General features: G+C 47.0%; 1 protein-coding gene across 1 annotated transcript in view; it reads left to right on the top strand.

Moving 5' to 3' along the window:
- The first annotated feature begins 5564 nt into the window (after positions 1-5564).
- The window catches only part of LOC135920373 (lysosomal acid lipase/cholesteryl ester hydrolase-like), a 66139-nt gene continuing 51111 nt past the window's right edge, over positions 5565-20592 (top strand). The window contains exon 1 of the transcript XR_011512316.1: positions 5565-6028. The gene's annotated coding sequence lies outside the window, so the exon portion shown is untranslated. The remainder of the gene's footprint in view (positions 6029-20592) is intronic.

Consider the following 20592-nt stretch of genomic DNA (forward strand, 5'->3'; position numbering starts at 1 on the left):
ATGGGGGTTGAACCACGTAAAGTGCGACGCGCAGCATAGCCAACGTTCCGGTAGGTGGAACGATCCTTGTCAAGTCTGTCCTTGACATCCTTGACATGTTAGTTATGTGTCGTTAACGCAATCTCGTCACGTTCGGGATGATGGATGCGGAGGCGGTAAATTGCATGTGAGAAAAGAAAACGAATGAGGGTGTAATGTGTTTCCAGGAGGGAAATCGATGTCATCGGCATCTACACCTTGTCCTTGAGCAGCCCTGACCAATGCAATTCATAATGCATTCACATTGCTACGCTCCACGTTTACCAAACCTGGGTTGCGTGATTCCTAACAAGGTTCACATTCCGAAGCTTGCCGGATTAACCCACCCTGCTTCCTTGAAATCAGTAATACATGCACGTCGCGAAGCGTAAAGTTACCTATCCTGTTCTGTTCAATTCATGATGCGTACTGTTACGAACTTCCAACCGGTGCCACCAGTGTTATGACACCCAACCGGTGCCACCAGTGTTACGGCTTTGTGGTCCCGTAGCGCTCGTCACCCGTTTCGTGACAGAGCGTTGGTAGCGATGACTCCGAGCCTGGCGTCGATGAGAATAACAAAAGGGACTTTATACATTATATACAGGTTATCATACAGGACATGAACGGGTCGGCACTGGGGCCGAGTGCTCACAACAAACGCGACTGTTCTCGCACGACGACGTCCGGCGAAAACGCGTTACACATCTCACCCCAGTCGGGAGCGACACTCTCTCCCGGTGGGGTCGGCAGATCCTGTTTTCGAGCGGCGTGTCGCTGCTTTTATAATCCCCGAGGCCCATTGTCACTCAAACGGCCCAATACAAAGTCAGCACACGACGGTCGTCCGAGGGGTCCAACCAGCGACCGCGCTGGCCACCCGGTTCAAAGTTCGCGCGCGCGGTGACCTCCAGGCAAGGGAGGTGCGGCGCCGGGCTGTCGGGCACACGCGGACACGACAAAACACGCTGCTCGCCGAGGCTTCTCCCGCACGACGGCGCAGCATCTTGTCTTGTGAAGGGAGAATTATGGCGCTCGCAGGATAGATTCCGCATCTTGCAGATTCGGAATCCGGGCTTGTGGTAATGGCACAACAGCATCCCCGCCCTCAGATAAGGCGCCGGGAAGACGAGCTGCCTCCACGTGGCTCGGATGCCAGGCGCGCACGTTCGTCAGGCTCGTCCAAGTTCACGTCCAGTGTCGGGACGCCAGGGAACATCACGTGCCCAGGTCCGACTTGCCAGGACAGGAGCTCTGCTCACCACGTCGTCGCCAAGGCACCTTGATCAGCTCCGCTCGGGTCGTTCCTAAGACCTTGCTTCTCGCCACTGGTCCCGCTTGGTCGTTCTGCAGCTTGCAAAACCGACCGGCAAAAGGCAACACCCAACACGAACAAGTGCCCTCTGTCTCCCGTCAAACACCAGGCAAGGCCATAATTCAAATCAACCTAACTAAATAGCTATCCCCCTTTTTCTCCCGCTGCAACAGGAGGCAGGTGTACGATCCAGTACACAAGGCTCAAACAACCAGTTTTCAAATTATCAACGCAACAAAATAGAAACAATTATTAATCATCAATAATAATTACAAATAGAATGGTCCCCTTGAAATCACTTGGACCGAAAACATACTTCTGAGGAAGCAAATGAGGCCATTCATTTTTCCCGGCGATATTTTCGCGGAATCCGAAGCTGCTTATATTTGCGACCCTGCTTATCCGTGTAGCGGCGGTACAATAAGCCAGATTCCTTGCCAAATGAAACCTCCTTTTTTTTCACTCCCCGTTTGACGCTCTTCCTCAGATCGGCTAGTGAACAATCTTCCTGTTGTTCGCGAATCCGAGTTTCCCTTTCAACTGCAGCCTGCTCCTGCCAGCTGGCGGAAACCGGAGCGAGTGTGGAGCCCGCGTCGCCTAATTGCGGCGTCGAGTCTATATCGCGGCTAGCACTGCACGCGTCACTCCCACTCACTTCCAGGACCCGCTCGTCTAGGCCAGCCTCCGAGCTCTGCCTCTCCCGTGACTGCTCGCCACTCAAGTTACCCTGATCAGTCCGTGTGCCGCACCGCCTTTCGCTCACCGACGCTAAGTCAAGTTCCCTCGACAGCGGGCGCGCTTTGGATCGCGTGGGGGCCATGTACGCCACGTCGGCAAAGAATGATTTGCCCTGATCCCTCAGCAGCTGCTCCGAGCTATTTGAGAAGAGGTAGGAAAATTGCTCCGGGAGGGCGGCAGACACAGCGGCTTCTGTGTTAAGTTTCCCAAACTCTCCTTCAATGGTAACCGTTGCGATCGGTAAACAGACACTCTCCTCCTCGGCCACTTGCCGTATCCAAGCGCACTCTCCCGTAAAATCACTCGAGGAGACGAAAGACGGGTGAACAACGTCCATAGTTGCTGCAGAGTCTCGAAGTGCTCGGCACTTCTTGCCGTTTACCTTAATTTCCTGCACATAGGGCTCCAATAGACGTATGTTTTTGTGAGTTTCCTGTATCGTTGCAAAAGCAATTCTCTCTGGGCAGCTTGCAGCGATGTGCCCTTGCTTTTTGCAATTGTAGCAGGTTAACGGTTTCCGTTTTTCAAAAAAACGCGTCGTATCGTTTCGCAGCTTGGGACCATCGTTAGCATTCTGAGATGCATTCTGTCCTTCCCTTACAGTTTCTTTGGTAAGAGACTCATCTTTCCGAAACTCGCGACGCGTGATTTGCTTCCGTTCGTCGGACTTCCCGGAAAACCCATCTCTTCTATCAGCTTTTTCTACGCGCACTGCCTTGCTGTGCAAGCTGCGGCGTGTGTAATAGTCTTCCGCTAACTCTGCTGCCTTGTTTAGCTTAACATCCTTTAGCCTATCTTGCAGCCAGAGCCGGACATCCTCATCAATGCAACGGTAGAACTGCTCCAACGCGATGCATTCGACAATTTTGTCGCGGTCGTCGTAAACCTCTTCGCCCTTCAGCCATTCCACCAGGTCGGCTTTTAGACGAAACGCGAAGTCAACATTCGACTCCTTGCCCTTTTTTGCATACCGGAACCTCTGCCGGAAAGCTTCGGGCGACAATTTGTACTTCCGCAGTAGCGCTTCCTTCACATCACTGTAGCTCTCAAACGCCTCTTTCGATAAGCAAGTTATTACGTCTGATGCCTCCCCAGGAAGCAACGCTAACAGATTCTGTGCCCAAAGGGATCGCTCAATGCTATTCCGTTCACACACGTGCTCAAATTTCACGAGGTATTTGGCCATATCCTCTCCGACGACAAAGGGTGGAAGTTGATCGCGTATTCTGGGAACATTAGAAGTGAGACTAGGCGCCGGCGAGTTATTTCGGTTCTCCAACTCTTTCATTTTAAGCTCGTGCTCACGAATCTCTCTCCTTTCCTCCTTTTCCTCCTCGCGACGTTGCTGTTCTCTCCTTTCCTGCTCGCAACGTTCCTTCTCCCTTTCCTCCCTTTCCCGACGTTCATTGATATCCGCCCAGGCCTCTGCGGCTTCCTCAGCCGTTACGTCCCCAGTCCTCATGACCTCAAGGATCGCATTCTTTCTTTTGGTTGAGCCCAACTCAATGCCCAACTCCTCACAAATTTCGAGAAGTTCCTTCACCTTGTACTTCTCCATCGTTCACACTGTCCTCCTGCTGTTTACCCTTTTTGAATATACCTGCCGAACGCTACTATAATGCTACTAGTAAGACATATGCAAGTATTTCACACACTGCCCTGTTTACCCCCTCAGCATCCCCTGGTTTCCAAAACACTCTTACTAGGCTTGAAACACTCAAGGTTATCACAATGCAACACCAAATCCTTCCCTAAGCTACTATAACCTGTGTCAGAGAAAGTCTGGTGTTTGAGGTAAACTTCAGGCACTCACCGCGCCGAGGTAGCTGATGCCGGTCAATCCCACCGCTGCCACCAGTGTTACGAACTTCCAACCGGTGCCACCAGTGTTATGACACCCAACCGGTGCCACCAGTGTTACGGCTTTGTGGTCCCGTAGCGCTCGTCACCCGTTTCGTGACAGAGCGTTGGTAGCGATGACTCCGAGCCTGGCGTCGATGAGAATAACAAAAGGGACTTTATACATTATATACAGGTTATCATACAGGACATGAACGGGTCGGCACTGGGGCCGAGTGCTCACAACAAACGCGACTGTTCTCGCACGACGACGTCCGGCGAAAACGCGTTACACATCTCACCCCAGTCGGGAGCGACACTCTCTCCCGGTGGGGTCGGCAGATCCTGTTTTCGAGCGGCGTGTCGCTGCTTTTATAATCCCCGAGGCCCATTGTCACTCAAACGGCCCAATACAAAGTCAGCACACGACGGTCGTCCGAGGGGTCCAACCAGCGACCGCGCTGGCCACCCGGTTCAAAGTTCGCGCGCGCGGTGACCTCCAGGCAAGGGAGGTGCGGCGCCGGGCTGTCGGGCACACGCGGACACGACAAAACACGCTGCTCGCCGAGGCTTCTCCCGCACGACGGCGCAGCATCTTGTCTTGTGAAGGGAGAATTATGGCGCTCGCAGGATAGATTCCGCATCTTGCAGATTCGGAATCCGGGCTTGTGGTAATGGCACAACAGTACGCGGCTTTTGAAGAACAGTCTAATCGAACCTGGTTTTTGTAATCCTTTACATGATCGCATCATGAATGCTTAAATTAGATGTCGGCTCTGTGCAGTTCAGCAACGAACGTGTACGTTGTGAAGCACTAATCGAACTAACCGTATTCTTTCTAAGCAGAAATGTCCCCCCTCCTCCTCCTACCCGCCATCACAACTCTATAACAAGATTCGCAAATCCCTGCAGCATCTCTTATTATGCTGGTAACTTCTTCGAGCGCATCCTTCGAGATGTCAGCGAGAGAACATCAGCAGGAGCGAGAAAGGAACATTTCGCAGCTCCAGCACTCAAGTAGATTGGAGCAGCGTGGCCTTCATCACGGCCGGGCGTTATAAGTGCGCCCCTCCAACACACCTCTCGAGCTCTAGCTCGTGTTTCAAAACACGAGCGGATGAGTGACTATACTATAGCGTACATGCCTTCATACTGTTTTCTTCATGCCGGGGCTTGGATGGCACGCTTGGCTGGGGTCCTTGGCGCGGCTCGGGACGCAACGCTACGCTGGTCAACACTCCCCCCTTTTTGTTATTCTCTCCGCAAGAACCCTCCTCCTCTCCAGAGACAACACCCGCCGCCTCCTCCATGCACGCCCCGTGTCCTAGCCGGCGGCTCTCCCCCTCTCTCTCCTTCTCGCCTCTCCCCTCCCCCCTTTCGTCCCCATCTTGGTTCTCTTGTGGCGGGTGCGCGCGAGATCGATTCCACTACGCCGTCGTCGACGCCGCCGCTGCCGGGCCGGTTCGGTCGACCCGTCGGCAACGTTGCGCGCGTTGGGGGGGGGGGGGGGGAGAGGGAGGGAAGAGAATTGAGGCAATCCAGTTGTTCTCCACGCCCCTCCCCCCCAAACACACAGACAGACACGCACGCTTCAACCCTCCCGTCTTCTAACCTTCCTTCTATACTACAGCGTAGCGCGCGGCGGTCGCCCTGCTTCACTACAGGCGCGGGTGAGCGCCGACGGCAGCGGGCGCAACTCAACGCGGCGCGCTCGTGCGCGCGTCATAGACGCCCGAGACGTCGGCGACGTCGACGCGCCAGCGCGCTGCTAGCGTTTCGCGAGGGTTTCGTCCGCGTGGTTTACGGCGCACTTCTCCTCTCCGGGGCCTGGCCCCGCTCCGGCGCCGGCCGGCGCTTCTCGTGTTTCGGATACACTTGCCGCCGCCTGTGGATATCTTAACAGAGGGGAGGCTCCTTTCGACACGCAAGCAGCCCCTGGACCAGGAGGCGCCAGATGAAGACGTCGTGGTGTTTGCGCCGGTGTCAGTGTGGCGTCTTCGGCGTGGCGTAGAAGAAAGAAAGGAAAAAGACAGTGATGGAGATTGGTTTTGAAAATTTTCTGCCTCGGCAAGGGTGGTCTTTTGCCCGTTCCCGGTGCAGTTGCGTTGGCAGGAGGAGGTGAGTTTGACATTCCCAGTTGCGATCGTTGCACGTGCTTTTGGACTGAGGAAGGAGAAAGGGGGAGTGAATGAGTGAGCGAGGGAGGATGCTTGTGAGTGAAATTTCGTTAACCTTTCGGCAAGACTAGGGCTCCTACGGCAGCAATTTCTCGGTGCGCAAATTTCGGGCATTCTGATAGTCAAGAGTTCGATTAGAACTCGTCTGGACAGGTAGCACATTGCTGGCGAAACGGGAAATAACTTTGGCTTGGTCACTGATCTCAACTCTTCGTGTTTCTCTTTTTTCCCAATACGGTGGACTTGCTTAAGCGGAAATGTCGGACAAACGCAACGATAGTATAAACTTTGGCTGGTGGCCCCTAAACAGTGTTAAACTTGTGTTAAACGGAACGCATCTTTTTCTAAACTCCCGGGTAAACGGAACTTTAACCGAAACTGCCACCTAACTCATCGGAGTATGAAACAGGAAAATCCCGGCAAACATGTCAAATAGTGATGCCGTAAATGAAAATTAAGTATGTTTCCATCATGAGTACTTCGCTATAGGCAGGTAACGATCCCAGATGAAGAAGAGAGCATGCACTGTGGAGTTGGCACTTTCCTGCAGTCTGGTTGCCACAGTCTGGTTGCGACTACTGTTTCGTTCAGATCGCCAGGAATGAGATACCTCAAATGATGCCCTTATTTACTGGCTCTGAGGAGACAGCTGAAAATATTATCGCTGAGGTTGCGGACGAAGGCCTTGATTCTAAAGACAAACACACAAATATCACTTCTAGTGCGCGTTACTGCTTATAACCGGACAAGAATAAGTGCACTTGAAAGGCTGCAGCGCTATTTTGAACGAGAAGACTGGGCAAAATTATTGGGAATCCTTTCACGCACGAACACAGCCTTGCGCAAGAGAAGCTAGAAAATTGGAAAGAGAACTCAGTGAAGTGTTTGTTTTTTCCCCGCAGTAATATTATCACACTCGGACGCTCCTAAGAGAGAGAGAGAGAGAATGATAAATGAAAGGTAGGGAGGTTAACCAGGACTGAGCCCGGTTGGCTGATTGGTGGTGACCTTCAACTAAATGAAATTTTGGATAATTGAAGTAAATTTGGTACCACTTCGAGTTCAGTTTAAGCGGAGTCTACTGTACATCTTTGCGACTGAAGCGTTTCTATTTTCTTTCTCTCTCTCTGTGTTGCCGTTCGTGCACCACTACACATTTGGTGATGATTTTCAAACCGCTAGAATACTTCAACAATAACGACCGCAATCCTCGTCTGCAAGCTATGACGAAAAGTGTTTTATTTTCTTGCAAAACAATGCTTATGTTTCTTCTCAAAAGAGTGCAATCTTTGTCTATTTGATAAGTAGCCGAGATGAATTATATAGAAGGCTATTTATTTTTTTATAGCGAAGAACGAACGGATTTTGTAATCAAGCCAGCATTGCGTTCGAGCTGGTTTAGGATCGGAACTCATGATTTAATGTCAAACGCGGCAAAAGACGCAATTTAACCGTAACTTTGGTGAAGTATTGACGAGAGAGTCACAAACAGTTGTCGTCAAATTATGTGAACGCCTTGTACTACACGTGCGATACAGAAACGAAAAAAAAAAAGATCTGACCGCTGCGCGACGTAGTATGTGGGAGGGGCTACTTAGGGAACCAGTCGCACAGAGATATGCCACTTTGGATACTATTCTTGTCAAGCGGCGATTTGTGCGCGCTTTAGCTTGACAGCAACTGCATTGTGGTAAGGTAGAAAAAGATTCTTGACTATCATAACTTTATCCAGCTTATAGTTAAACACATTATGTTTGCCGGCAGAAAGACCAAATCAACTAATTCTTATTTTGAAATTTCGAACGCCGAGTTAAAGGTTTCGACAGAAGCTATGCGTACCTCTGTCAAATCGAACGAATTAAGTATCTTTGGCGCAAATAACGAGCGTCTTTCTTGTGTTCTTTCTTTTTCTTTTTGCGCTAATTTCCTTAAGTAGTGCGGCAAGAGCTATTTTTTGTGCCGAAATTCTATCTTTCTTTCTGATTGATTGTGGCATTGACACAAGTTCCAACCAAGAGAGAGAGAGAGAGAGAGAGGAAGTTTATCAGAAAGGCAGAGAGGTCGGCCTGAGCTAGCATGCCCTCGCTTGCTACTCTGCACAGGGAAAAATAAAGGCGGACAGAAAAGAGTGATGAAAGATGATGATGAGGACAGGAAGAAGGGTTGTATATATGCACTAACACAGTAGTTTCCTTGAAGCTGGACCAGGACACATTTTTTTTTTATTGCGGGGCTTTCTTTCTGAGAAAACCCGTACGTGTTTCCTTTGTAGCTCCGTGCTGCAAGGGAGGGGGACGTACATTTTTCCTTTCGGGAAGTAGGTTCCGTAGGCAGTAGGGTATCCCAGATAACTTTCACCAGAGTTTAAATATATGAGAATGTCACGTAGCTGGACAGAACCGAGGTAATGTTGTTTGCCGAAGCTTGCATATGCTCAAATTATTTTTCTTTCCGCCTAATTAGATAATTAGTCTTAATATTTAGTCAACCTCTCAATATTATAATTAGATGAAAAGTGTCAATGAGAAAATTGTAGAACAAAATGAAAAACTCCCGATACAGCTTTCTGTTGCTCAATGCTAGGTACATAAATGTTCTTTCTTTCCGAGCGTGAAAGAAGCCCGCGAATACACTCAAAGTGCCTCGAGCGGCCAGTCGCGCGTTCGCATATTTTTAAACTCCGGCTAAAGTTAGCTGGGACACCCTGTGTAGTTGTGTATCGCACCGTTAGCGGAGAAGATAAAGGTGCTGCATGATTTCCCCATCCTTTCCGCTAAAGTAGAATGGTGAACATATGAAATTTTCTCGCTTGCCGAAATAACGCACAGTTTCCTTCTACTATAGCAACCAGAGTAACATTATATACCATTATTCTTCCATCAGTCGGGCCGGTGTGTTTTATGCACGTCAAACCACTACAGGTGGATGGATGGATGGATAAGCGGATTGGACTAAAAATGACTCGGGGAGCACTACCTGGTAACGTCAAAGATGTGGCATTAACTACACGTGTCACCGGAAAGTCACTCTCAGTACTACGTCCGAAAGGTGAAGCCTGTAATTTTGTGCCTGGGGACGAGTGTACCGCACTCTTTCGACCTCGTACCTTCGACCGCAGCACTGTCAGAAACAATACAATGGACATGCTTTTAGTAACGTAAGTATGTAAGAAAGAAAGTGGACACGCTTTCAGTAAGTTAAGTAAGTGAGTAAGAAAGAAAGAAAGAAAGAAAGAAAGAAAGAAAGAAAGAAAGAAAGAAAGAAAGAAAGAAGGAAAGGAAAGCGGGAGCGCAATGAAATATGAGCGTTAGTCCTCGACAGAATGTGAAGACGGCATTCGGCTCGATCGTCCGTATATAGGGCCCGAGAGTGCTGCTTCGATCATTCTTCCGAAGGCGCAAGATTGATGACTACAGACGGTATGGCCGAAGTTTTATGTAGCGAGATGTCTGGTGAGCTGTCGGGACGCGGCACAGTGCTGTGATTTCAGCACTGTGATTTCAGCGAGAGCGTGTTCATTGGTTCTGAAAGGTTACACCTTCTTGCATCTAAATTCAATTCGACACGGCATACACATATGTATAATGTAGTAGCTTGCTGTCTTAGCCAAAAGGCCGACTAGAGCTGCTCGGAATGCCAACATTATCTGTTATACAGTTATGCTGAAGCGTTCAAGGAATAAATTGCATATTAAACTAAAAATCGAAGCGACAAACAAATAAACGACGACTTAATACATACATACATACATACATACATACATACATACATACATACATACATACATACATACATACATACATACATACATGCATACATGCATACATGCATACATGCATACATACATACATACATACATACATACATACATACATACATACATACATACATACATACATACATACATACATAGTGGAAAGCAGGTGATATAACGAATGTGCGAACTACAAACAAACATGCGAGCAGCTTCTGCTGAAGAACGAAGTAGCGGTTGCATTTCGCAACAGGCGGGTAGCAGGCGCCTGGTTTTGCTGCTGTTGTTTTCTTTTCCCACTTTCTTCATTTTCGCTTCGAGTGTCGAGAAGCGCTGATGAAGCAGTGCACCTCGTCACTGTTTTGTCTTCGCGTTCTCATTTATGCTTTCCGTAGCTGCTTTCATCTCCTTGTTCTTAGTTGACTAAATGTAGTCTGTCTTGAGACCAAGTGAGAAACCCTATCAGCCACATTGTTAATTTCCATCGGTGAGCTCGTTCGTAATGATCGATAAATTTGACGAGACACCATGCAACGCTTTTTGCTTTATATGTGTCATAGAAAAACGTCCTGTACAATAATCAGCGCTAGCTACATACAAGGCGTGGCCATTAAATACGTTTGGAACGTTGTATGCGGGATTGAATTTCCATGATTGTAGTGATGATTTCTCTATCTGATACATTTTGAAAGTGTACGTCACATGGCGATGTGAGTTACGCCCTAGCCAGCTCAAGCCACGTTAAAATTTGCGGAAGTGTTTCTCATGGCTGCTTTTTTTCTGTAAATCGAAAGCCGGTTTACAGTGCGGAATGTTTAAGGTCGTTTCGAAGGAAGGCTGTCAGGCACTAACGCCCCGTGTCGTCTATGAAGATCAGTCAGATGAAAAGGCAACAAATTCCATGCCACCTTTATTTCTTGGCAAATTAAGCAAACAAAAACATTTAAATAGGAAGAGAAATAAAATAAAATCAATAAAAAATAAAACGGAAGTAAATCTCGGTGATCCGGTGATTGAGCTCATCTGTGACTGAGTGGCTTGATGTTCAGCTTCTAGTTGTTATTGTTGCGGGACAAAAACTGATAACAATGAAATAACTATAGTAAGCAATCTTTTGCGTTTGTTCGCGTCACAGACGAACTTGTAGGTCGCAACTGATTCTTCCTATTTTTAAATAGTCCACGATGGAAACTAGCTATTCGTGTGAGAAATGTCCTGAAGTCCCCTTTAAATACACGTGGCAGGTCCATCGATGCACGTGGGCCTTGGTAATGATTTGCACTCTACGAAGGGGTCTTTAGTTTTCCTGTGGGACAGTAGTACACACTAGTTATCCGCCACTGAGCATGGATGCGTGCGATTTGTGAATGAATGGGCCATTTCACGTATCACCATTGCCATATGGTTCAGAGTGTTATAGGTGCATACGCCCTAGTGAACATCTCCAGTAAAAGAACGTATCTCGTTCTCTTCTTACACAAGCCTTGTAACCCCGCTGCTGCGCTGAAGAAGCTCACGGTTTAAGTCCCTCTTACGCGCAAACGAGATCGTACTTTCTTTGAGGTTAATGAGCCTTTTTCATGAGAGTTGGCAGCCCTGACAGCGGTCGTCGAAAGCAACACGTGGGCGAGAAAGCAGCTGCTGCAAGTGAGAACAGCTGCGAAAATCACGCACATCGTATATAAGCACTTTATAGAGCTCGCTGTGCACTTCACTATGGTGTCACTCACTGTCCGTCGAGCTGGATCCGCCGTGAAGGGTGCGCGTGGAAGTTACGCGGAACGTAGAGTGCGCGAATCTTTCGTTATGACCATTGCCATGCCGAGGTCTCGCATGTTACTACTATACGCCGTCTTTCTAGCTCTTGGAGATACGTCACTCAGGCCGGCTACTCCACATTGCGAAGTAACAGCACGAGCATTAGCACCTTCTCCTAAAAGTTCATCCCGCGTGCAAGCTCCGCGACATGTGCCTGTGGAGCGACGAATGAATGCATGCTCAGCAAAGGCAAGAGCTGCGCTTCAAATATCAACACCCTAGGCAATCGCCTATTGCAACTTGGGACGATATTTGGACCCTGACCAGTTAATGGCCTTGGAATGCATCATGTAACGGCGGCAACAACAAAGGACAAAGAAGGAAACACACGGGACAGGCGCGGAACCTCAACTGAGATTTACTCCGGGAAATCCCACATTTATACATGTATCATAATCACACTTGCTAATCATCAGACAACCATCACTCGACGTTGGCATGCGGGCGTGAGTGGCATAAATTTGCATGCAAGTGGCCTTGAAAGGACAACTATCACTGCAGTGATTTTTTTTTGTTTAGTATGGACGTAGGGCTGCTTGAAGTACTATATAAGGACGGTTTTATGCAGTAACTCGCTTTCGTTGTTGACGCTTCGTGTTTTGTTTCTCTCTCCTCCCCCCCCCCCCCCCCCCGTTCTCGTATTTGTTAGGGTTTCCGCGTGCTTAAGGGTCCTTCTTATCGTATTGTTTTCTTCATTTTTGAAGCAAATTTATGTTTTTGCATAAAAGGGAGGGACGGATCAACAGGAGGCGAGCTGCTTACAACCTCTCCAGTTAGGCGCCATTTAACCCTATGGATACACTTACCCACTGCGCAATTACCTACCTACCTACTATTACGAGTGTTTTGTCTTTGAACACTGCATGTCACGTTTTACAGATACTGCTATTTTATTGTTCTTTGTTCAACATGTACCGATATTTTGTATATGTGTTGTATTTCTATCCACTCCTGTAATGTTCCATCCTTGGACTGACAGTATAAATAAACAAACAAACAAGCAACAGCTCAAGGACACAGGATAGAACAACGCGGTTGTTCAGTGTTCGCACTATTTCTTCATCGTGATAAGTTAGCAACTAGTTTACATGTGCGTCTTAAACGAAATGTATGTTTTTCCCGTATTATACTTCCCGCCTATTTCTTTCAAACAACACGCGGGTTAATCACAATGCTACTGCACGAGGGGGCAACTTTATTTGGCGTTCAGTGTATTCGAGGGGCTTTCTTATTCCTTGGCCGCTGATGCACAGTGACGCTTGGCATTGACAAATACCGCAGAATAATGTCATTTTGCTAGCTTCAACTACATGTGCCTGTTGTCTTTCACCAAGCTCTCGCGTAAAGCTTTCTGGCAGGTTCGCTCCTCACCTGAGACCGTGACACGCGGTCGCGCAAGAAAGATCTTTGCACAAGTGGTCTTTGCACCCCCAAAATAGCCGACTCGTTCTAATTGATTTGTTTGCTAACTGATTGACAGATTGATCGATTGGTTGATTGATGGATCGATTGATTGATTGAGTTTAGCCAGCCTAAGCGACGCAGGCTACGGCTACGATATAGACGCCAAAGTAGAGGGCGCCGCGGATAAATTTTGACCGGCTGTGCTTCTTCATTGCTGCCGTAAATCTAAGCTGCGCGCGTTTTTTTTTTTTTGCATTCTGACACTATCGAAATTCGGCCATCGTGGCCGGGAATAGAGCCTACGACCTCCTGCTCATGGTGGCGCAGAACAGCGCAGCCTCTGTGGGAGTCATAGCGGCCGGTTGATTCATTCGCGCGCAACCGCCCTCGCATTCATCAACAATAAGCCACCGTCAACACAAGAAGGCAATCTTCTTGCTTTCACTGCGTATACGGTGCTCCTTTCACGCACGCAAGCATTAGACGGGGCGGCGGCCTTATACGACGGAGAGGGCGTGGTCTCATCCCCGCCACGCAGTGTCTTATCGACGAAGCACCGGTTTGTGCGAGCCAGGGACGCTTGGGGGGCGCCCCGTACCACGCGCACATACGTTTGCTGGGTCAGCGATCCACTTTTTCTATAGCGAGGCGGGGATGAGCTGGCTGCCGAGGGGGTTGGCATGCTTTCCGCGTCGACGCTGAGCGGGAAGAATGGTGCTTTTTTATCCGTCTCTTTCTTCGAGCTCCGTAAGCCCTCGACGCCTGAGTGAAACGAAAAAGAGAGGATTTGTATGCGAAATGCGATATAGTGCCAGGATCGAAAGGAGAAAGGCGCGGGAAGTTTTTCTAAGACTAAAACGAAGCATTCGCGGTGAGCACGGCAAGCGACGCACCGATAGAAAAAAAGGAAAAAGAAAATCTCTTTTCCGCTTGCCCACTTGACACACGATAGCACTTTTATAAGCCGGCAGAGTGTCTGGGCGATTTGCATTCCCCGTGCCCCGTGGTTTGATGCAGGGTGCGCCGAGAGAAAACGGGGTTAGGCGCTGCCGACGGTTTAACGCAGACGATAGAAGATTTGAAAACCACTTTCACGCACGCACACACACAAAATACAGAAAAAGAAATCTGGAAACAATTTTTAACAGTGCTCTCAATATGGAAAATTAGAGATGAGATAGATAGATAGATAGAAGATAGATAGATAGATGAGATAGATAGATAGAAGGAGATGAAAGAATGGAAAGCACACTAATTGATGTCTATACACCGTATTGGGGGAGGTAAAAGGGAAGAAAATGTGCGCAGAAGGAAAACGCGTAAGTAAAAAGAAAAGGACCGATAACAGAATGCTGAGCGCAAACCCCGCGAGATGCCTTACAACGTTCACAAATTATATATATATATATATATATATATATATATATATATATATATATATATATATATATATATATATATATATATATATATATATATATATATATATATATATATGGGGCTTTGCGTGCCAAGAAAAAAAAAGGAAGACCCGATCTGATTACGAGGCACGTCGTAGTGGGAGGGCTCTGGATTCATTCTGACCACTCGGGGATCTCTCACGTGCACCCAATGCACGGTACACGATCGTTATTACGTTTCGCCTTCGTCGAAATGCGGCCGCGGCGGCCGGGCGTCGAACCCGGGACCTCTTGCGTATAGGCGTCACGCCAACCACCACGGCGTGTAACGTTCACGGCCTGTCGCGCTTTGCAACAACGCAGCAGTGGTTCGAAAAAAAAAAAAAGGAGCAGTGAGAGGGACGAGCATGAACGAAGCGCGCTTACAGCTTTTATTGAAAGATTACACATGTAACGGCGTACACATATATACTGGAACAGAAAGAACAAAATAACGACCACAGAATTCATGGTTATTAAAACAATGACGAGACGATTTTCGTATGAAGTGTCGAAAAAGAGAATTTTCTGTGCGTGACAAATAGAGACAGCCTGCTCTGGCGCACCGGTAATCGAAATGAATATCTGCTGCATCGATGGGGAGTCCAAAGTGTGCTTGTCCCCTTTGTGCTTTATAACGGCGCAATTATCCAAGCACACCGAATGCCAGAGCTTTAGACTAAGATGAGTTATGCCAATATCGACTAAGTACCCTCGGTTACGTAGAAAGTAATTAGATTCTGAAACTAAGCGTGACGGTTTTAAGTACACTTAACGACGAAATCACTTTACACCTGTGAAAGCTGTACACGATACAGCGCCTATCGTGCATGTGACAGTATGCTCATTAAAGAAAGAAAAAAAATGGTGTAGTGCAGTGAGAGGCAAATCGTGCGTAAGCGACGTTCATCATAACGCCATCGTATAGTTAATAAGAAAGCAGTCATGCAAATAATACGCAACAACTTTAAGAGAAAGATAAAAAATAGGAGACTAAAGGGAGAGAGGATACCTTGATTACGGGCCTGGTTGGATATACTCTGTAATAGGGGAGTGGGAAAGGGTACAAAAGATGAGAAAAAACACGGAGAGGAGCTGTCCGCTCAAATCAACAAGTCTACAACATTCCCATTACATCATGCAGAAAGCTGGGCTATAGTTAAAAAAAGCATAGACATCTGAGTCATTTCCAGCACTTCTGAAGAAAGAACATATTTAACAGGGATAAGCGGGCTAGTTGGTGGTCGTTATTGGAATGCATCATGTAACCGCACAAAAACAAGGGACAAAGAAGGAACACACAAGACAGACGCGGGCACAAGACAGGTGTCTTGTGGGCTGAAGAAAGAATAAAGTAGAAAGAAGAGAGTGTTGAGGAATGCTGCAGAACACTGTAGTTTTCAATGTACATTGAAATAAAATCTAGTTGAAGACCAACGTCTTTCCTGTTCTGTGCTCTTTCCTGTGTTCTTCTATAGCGTTTATTTAGTTTTTTTTGCATCGCATTAAGCACTATAAATGTGTAATATAGGTATTTTCAGTATATGATACATATCGTTGCCGTCAGGCGGTTGGCTTAGGTCTCTTGTCTATAAGTCCTTCAGCAGCCGCTTGACTCTCGCCATTGAAAATTTTGTTTCGCCACATTCCTTGCATCTTTAAAATCATTAATAAAGCGTACAGCTGTAAAACATATTAAGAATTTTCAACTATTTAGAGAGTTGTTGGCAAGTTCAGCAAACGTGGACTGCGTATGCGAACTCTCTGCGGGAAGGCAAGATGTGAGAACGCCACTCATATTTAGGTCTACGCCATACTTGGAAAGCACATATCCAGCCACTTGAACAACACGCCCGATGTGAAAAATTGTGAAGAAGGGAATGATTGAAACCTCTTCATGTCGACATTGTGACGCTCAGAAGAAACAGTCAGCCATTCGGCCTTACAGCTCGTTTTGCTAAAACGCGTTACACATACTGTGCAAACTGGAAACACGACTGTTTTAGCATATGAGAGGCCCATTTTAAACGTAATTATTTTGATCAGTGTTCCTGCTTGCGATCCGCTGTCCTAGCTGGCGTGCGCAATTATGCGCGCAGCGCCTGAAGGGGATGACATCATCAGCGAAGAATCTGAAGCAGTCAGCGTCGAGAGATTGCGACGAGACCTCGAGCCTCCACCCTTGGTGCGTGTCAAATGCGAGTCCAAAGAGGTGGGATATGAGGCTGCATAGTCTTGTTTATGCTAAGCGCGAAGCAGGCTGGGAAGTGGTGAAACGATAAACCATGAAGAACATTGTCAAAAAAAAAAAATAAGGGCGGACCTGCAAATACGTATTCACATTTCACAAAGTGTAAATTACATCTCGGAACAGGCAATGATGCGCAGTTAACCAATGAACACACCAAGTACGCTCATTTTGAAACAGTAATCGTCACCCTAATTGCAGGCCATTTTATTAATAAACTAAATGTGTTGGGCTATGGTCGCTGCAAGGAATTATAACAACAGCTGGAATGTACTTTAGGATCTCTTAAACCGCACCAACAAAATTAGCAAGACATTGACATTCTGCTGAGCACGTAACAAAACTTTCGTGAGTTGTGTTGCATGATAACCAAATTCCAGTGCAAATCAAATTTCAGTGAAAAAGCTTTAACGAGTGCCATTTGTGAACCACTCACTTCTTGTTTTCTCCTTATTTGAGGCTTTAACGTCAGTCGCTGTATTGGTTCACTCTGTATCCATTCTTGCACACTGCTAAACGTGAATCACTAAAGGCTGGTTGTAACTTGTTCGTTATGCTGTAAATCTCCCGATGTGGAGAGGTCGAAGTTCCTAGGCATAACTCAGAAACTCGATTTTCATACTTACGTGATGAATGTAATAAAAGAAATAATAATAAAAAGGCCGGCTGATCCCTAGCCCTGTGGGATTCGATGTTATGCGAAGCAGTGTGCGGGGAGCCTACCAAGTTAACGAAGCGACCATGAGAGCACCAAGACGTAGGTGGCTGTTTCATGAGCCACATGACACGCATGTGATGACATTCCTGTCATGACCTATCATTTATGCTCGTCATACACTCTTGTCATACTATGCCAATGTTGGTACATACCAAGACGTAGGCGGCTGTTCCATGTCCTACATGACACACATGTCATGACACTCCTGTCATGACGTATCATTTATGTTCGTAATACACTCTTATCAAACTGTGCCAATTTTGGTGCATACCAAGTTAACGAAGCGACCATTAGAGCACCGAGACGTAGGTGGTCAGATGGATAGATAGATATTGTCGAAGTGACAAATGTTCACTAGGAAATGCTTCGCATTTAGAAATAGAAAGAAAGGATATGCCCATTTTGGTTGGCCACCATGAAATAGACATTTAGAGATTTCTTCAAGTCATTTGACATCGACAATGAACAGATAACATCGTACCATTTGGAGTGACTATTATGTCGCATTGTTGCGTTTTATTCTTCTAATTTTTGTCTCACCACTCCTCTCTCTGAGTAATATAAATAAACAAAATAAAGTGCCCCAATCACTTTTCTCGCTGAGGTTGAGAGTCGAAACTTATTTTGTGCAACTGTCGACACAATTTTGACATAAACTGCGTGAACTAACAGCGACGCATTCCCCAATAAATTTGATACACTGTTCCACCTGGACGTTGTTATTGTCAGACCATATTTTCCCTGGACATAGGGCAACCGGTGGACCTTTCCCGGGCAAACTTGCCCAGGCAGTTGAAGTGAACGAGCTTTGAGCACACCTAATCTAAGGTTTCGTCCACCACATGGTATGGGCTTGAGCAAGCACACCACAGCTCACACCCATAACATGCCCCACTGCATGGCAATGGGAGGCAGCCTTGCCCAGCTTAGACTCGACGGACCAGCTCAACCTGGTCAACCGAGCGAGAAGGGCACCGAAGGCTGCTGGACTGTTGGACTGAAGGGACCACTCACTGCACATCGGAAGAGCTACCTACGCTCGTGTGCTCTTTTCTATACAGCTTATTCTCTCTCTCTCTCTCTCTCTCTCGTGCCTATTGATTTTGCATTCGTTGGCTGTGGCGCAGACACATAGGCGGATAGTTGCGTCGGTTCAATGCTGTGAACAAATGACGAGGATAAACGTCAGAAACAACAGCGGTTGCAGGCAATTGCAGGTTTCAAGAATACGAGACTGCCGATGGATGTCGAAAGTAGAATCGCGATTTCCGCCCTTCAGGACTCGTAGGTTTATTGCTTTTTTTATTAAATGGAACTCCAAGTGGTCGTCGACTGGCGTTCCAACCAGGAAATCGCGATTACAGGTAGGCAGGGGTGATCATACCTACGCACGAACCCTCAAGAACACCGCGCACGAACCTGTGATGTAGTTTCGATTTTTTCCCACACCCTGAGAGACAAGCTCTAATGTGCTCGATGACAATATTAGAGTATTTTAGCTCAGCGTTTTGGTTCCGCCGTCAACGTGATCGCAACCATTTCCTATCATCTTTGGACGCGCAGTAAACCTTAAGCATGCACCTGTTTTATAAGTGCATGCACTCTTGTTTTATAAACGATTATTTTTTTTGGTGAAGAAAAGATCATAGCGTAAAAAGCCAAGGGCAGGATTCGCGCTCGTCTTGTACACTTTGCCTTCGTATTTGTCTTTTTGCGCTATGAGTTTTTACTGCATAACCTGCATATGCAATCGCTGGTGGTATCAATAACGGCAGAACAGACACGCTATGCAAAAAAATAAAAATACTTTACCCTTATCATTTTGTTTTCCAGATATCCATAATTTTCTGTAGGTACATTACGTCGGCACAGAGAAAATTCTTTAACATTCAATGGAAGGCTTGCAACACCACTACAAGACCATATACGATATCGTTTCATGAGGCATCATCTAGCTTCTTTATTCTTTCGCCGTGTGTTTTTTAGCGTCCTCTTTGTTGTGTCTGGTTGCGTCTGGAGAGCATCGAGGGATTCCGGTCACTCTTTTTTTTCTCTCCGTCTTCATTCTACGGAAGAGTTTCTCTGGACGCGAGCCTGTATTCGTCTGTTCTACATGTTTTGTACACCTAGCTGCGTCTCTATTCATCCTGAACCAGTGAAAATATAACGAGAAAAAAAATCAAGCTTTACGAGCGGAATGTCTGTACTGTAGACCGTGGTCAGCTGGCAAAATGTATACGGTTTAGGAGGGTTGCGTGTGGTTTTCTTGCTTTTTTTGTTAACCCACTTTAGGTAGGCGACCGGTTGCATAGACACGAGAAGTGGCATGACCATGGTTGGCTCGCTAACAAAAGCTGACCTGACGAAAAAGAAAACACAAAAAGTTTCGCCATTGATGCAACAAGGCCCTGGCGTTTGGAATTCTCCAGCGCCAGTGAAAGAGAGACACTCATGCACCTGACAAAGGATTTGAATGCCTTTAAGAACGAGAAGAATGTGCACAGGCTGCGTGCAAACTTGTATTTTTTTTTGTTCCCGAAGTTTTAAAGCTGGGACTGCCTTGCGTGTAAACTATAGTAAGGCTCCGAGATCCTCGTAACGGTTATAAAACCCTAAAACCCTAACTACGACAGCCACGTTCACCGAACTTCAACTTGGCGAGTCTAAAGAAAAGTAAATATAACTGACGTTTATAACTTTGCTTCTTGATGATGCTGACGCGCCGGGACGTGTTTTTTAAAGCAGCTTGACGGCCAAAAAAATGCACCCGCATGCCACTTTAATTAGGAGCTCACGGCACACCTAATTTCGGAATGGCGTTATGCGGGACCTCGTACACCGAGCCTGGTGTTACGGCCAACTCGAAACGGGGAAACTGTCGGTGCAGGTGTGTGGCGCCACGACAACACGTTAACTAAGCTATCCTGTACAATCGTAATCTCGTATTATGCGGATTTTTTTTCTTTTTTTTTTGCGAATGCGCTTCACTTGGCGGTACCTATGTGGAACGAACTAATGGCCACCCTGCATCTAAGTCGAGGATAAGCGAACGGCGAAAAAAAAAAGAACTGTTCGTGTCAGACGCCGAACGTTTCTCACGTTGCTAGTCTACATCCGCAAGTTA

This window comes from Dermacentor albipictus, chromosome 2 (assembly GCF_038994185.2).
Source record: "Dermacentor albipictus isolate Rhodes 1998 colony chromosome 2, USDA_Dalb.pri_finalv2, whole genome shotgun sequence".
Taxonomy (NCBI): Eukaryota; Metazoa; Arthropoda; class Arachnida; order Ixodida; family Ixodidae; genus Dermacentor; species Dermacentor albipictus.